This window comes from Arachis duranensis, chromosome 4 (assembly GCF_000817695.3).
Source record: "Arachis duranensis cultivar V14167 chromosome 4, aradu.V14167.gnm2.J7QH, whole genome shotgun sequence".
NCBI lineage: Eukaryota > Viridiplantae > Streptophyta > Magnoliopsida > Fabales > Fabaceae > Arachis > Arachis duranensis.
The window spans coordinates 53,926,727-53,929,727 of record NC_029775.3 but is presented as its reverse complement, the minus strand read 5'-3'; the positions used below and the strand labels follow the sequence as shown (position 1 = coordinate 53,929,727).

The following is a 3,001-nucleotide window of genomic DNA, read 5'->3' as shown; positions in this document are numbered from 1 at the left end:
CAACGTACAGCTTGCCATGGAAAGGAGTATGAATGATTGAATGAAGACAGTAGGAAACCAGAGATTCAGAAGGAATAACGCATCTCCATAAGCTTATTTGAAGTTTCTACCAATGAATTACATAAGTATCTCTATCTTTATTTTATGTTTATTTATCTTTTAATTATCAAAATCCCATAACCATTTGAATCTGCCTGACTAAGATTTACAAGATGACCATAGCTTGCTTCAAGTCGACAATCTCCGTGGGATCGACCCTTACTGACATAAGGTATTACTTGGACAACCCAATGCACTTGCTGGTCAGCTGTGCGAAGTTGTGAAGAGACGTGTGAATCATGGTATTGTGCACCATGTTTTTGGAGCCATGCCTAGTGATAACAATTTTGTGCACTAAGTTTTTGGCGCCATTACCGGGGATTGTTCGAGTTTGGACAACTGACGGTTCATCTTGTTGCTCAGATTAGGTATTTTGGTTGACCATGTCTAATCTTTTTAGACTGAAGCTTTAGACTAACATTGCATGATTTTTGGAATTCGTATTAAAAATTTTGAGTTTCTTGTTTTCTTTTTCAAAATAATTTTCGAAAAAAATAATACAAAAAAATTTATAAAATCATAAAATAAAAAATATTTTGTGTTTCTTATTTGAGTCTAGTGTCAATTTCTAAGTTTGGTGTCAATTGTATGTTTTTATTTTTCTTGCAAATTTTTCGAAAATTCATGCATTGCATTCTTCATGATCTTCAAATCGTTCTTAATGAGTCTCCTTGTTTGATCTTCATATTTTCTTGTTTTGTGACTTTTGTTGTTTTTCATATGCATTTTTGAATTCTTAGAGTCTAAACATTAAAAAGTTCTAAGTTTGGTGTCTTGCATGTTTTCTTTTCTTGAAAATTTTTCAAAAATAAGTTCTTGATGTTCATCATGATCTTCAAAGAGTTCTTGGTGTTCATCTTGACATTCATAGTGTTCTTGCATGCATCTTTTGTTTTAGTCCAAAATTTTTATATGTTGAGTCATTTTGTGGTTTTTCTCTTTCCTCATTAAATAAAAAAAATAAAAAAATATCTTTTCCATATTTCACTCATAAATTTCAAAATCTTTGGGTTGACTTAGTCAAAAAAATTTAAAATAAGTTGTTTCTTGTTAGTCAAGTCAAGATTTCAATTTAAAAAATTTATCTTTTCAAAATCTTTTTCAAAATAAAATCTTTTTCATTTTTTTTCCTTTGTTTTTCAAAAGTTTTCAAAAATCTTTTTCAAAACTTTTCAAAATCTTTTTCCTATTTTTACATCAAATTTTTCGAAATTAATACTAACAATTAATGTTTTGATTCAAAAATTTCAAGTTTGTTACTTTCTTGTTATGAAAGATTCAAACTTTAAATTTTAAAATCATATCTTTTGATTTCTTGTGAGTCAAGTCATTAATTCTGGTTATAAAAATTAAATCTCTTTCAAAATAAATTTCAATCATATCTTTTCAAACATATCTTTTTCAAATCATATCTTTTTCAAACTTTAATTTCAAAATAATTTTTTTCTAACTTCTTATCTTTTCAAAATTAATTTCAAAATCTTTTTCAAAACCACCTAACTAATTCTCTCTCTTCTAATTTTTGAAAATTACCTCCCTCTTTTTCAAAAAATCTTTTTAATTAACTAATTGATTTAAATTCTAATTTTATCTCTTCTAACTTTTTCGAAAATTGCTAACCATTTTTCAAAAATAATTTTCGAAATTCTCTCCCTCTCATCTCTTTCAATTTATTTTATTTATCTACTAACACTTCTCTTCTCATTAAAAATTCGAACCCTCTCCCTCTCTTTGAGTTCGAATTACTCTCATTCTTTCCTCATTCTTATTCTTCTTCTCTTATACTCGCATAAGGACTCTCTGTGCTGTGACAAAAAGGATCCCTATTATTTTTGTTCTCTTCTTTTTCATATGAGCAGGAGCAAGGACAAGAACATTCTTGTTGAAGCTGACCTTGAACCTGAAAGGACTCTGAAGAAGAAGCTAAGAGAAGCTAAAGCACACCAATCCAAAGAAAACCTTACAGAGAATCTCGAAAAAGAAGTAATGGTCGAACCCAACATCAATGCAAGGAAGATGCTTGGTGACTTCACTGCACCAAATTCCAACTTCCATGGAAGAATCATCTCAATCTCTGCCATTGGAGCAAATAATTTTGAGCTAAAACCTCAATTAGTTTCTCTGATGCAACAGAATTGCAAGTTTTATGGACTTCCATCAGAAGATCCTTTTCAGTTCTTAACTGAATTCTTGCAGATCTGTGATACTGCTAAGACAAATGGAGTTGATCCCAAGGTCTATAAGCTTATGCTTCTTCCTTTTGCTGTAAGAGACAGAGCTAGAATATGGTTAGACTCTCAACCTAGAGATAGCCTGAACTCTTGGGATAAGTTGGTCACGGCTTTCTTAGCCAAATTATTTCCTCCTCAAAAGCTGAGCAAGCTTAGAGTGGATGTTCAAACCTTCAGGCAGAAAGAAGGTGAATCCCTCTATGAAGCTTGGGAAAGATATAAGCAACTGACCAAAAAGTGTCCTTCTATCATGCTTTCAGAATGGACCATCCTGGATATATTCTATGATGGTCTGTCTGAATTGTCTAAGATGTCATTGGACTATTCTGCAGGTGGATCTATTCACCTAAAGAAAATGCCTGCAGAAGCTCAGGAACTCATTGAAATGGTTGTAAATAACCAGTTTATGTACACCTCTGAAAGGAATCCTGTGAGTAATGGGACGCCTCAAAGGAAAGGAGTTTTTGAAATTGATGCCCTGAATGCCATATTGGCTCAGAATAAAATGTTGAATGGATTGTAAAATGCATCCAACAGTACTAAAGAAGCATCTTCTGAAGAAGAAGCTTATGATCCTGAGAACCCTACAATGGCAGAGGTGAATTACATGGGTGAAGCCTATAGAAACACCTATAATCCCTCATGAAGAAATCATCCAAATTTCTCATAGA

The 3,001-nt window shown here is 31.9% G+C and overlaps 1 non-coding gene across 1 annotated transcript; it reads right to left on the bottom strand.

The window, feature by feature from the left end:
- Positions 1 to 2,478: 2,478 nt before the first annotated feature.
- LOC127746887 (small nucleolar RNA R71) lies at positions 2,479 to 2,586 on the bottom strand. Its single transcript, XR_008008699.1, has one exon. It is a non-coding gene; the product is annotated as a small nucleolar RNA R71 (small nucleolar RNA).
- Positions 2,587 to 3,001: the final 415 nt, after the last annotated feature.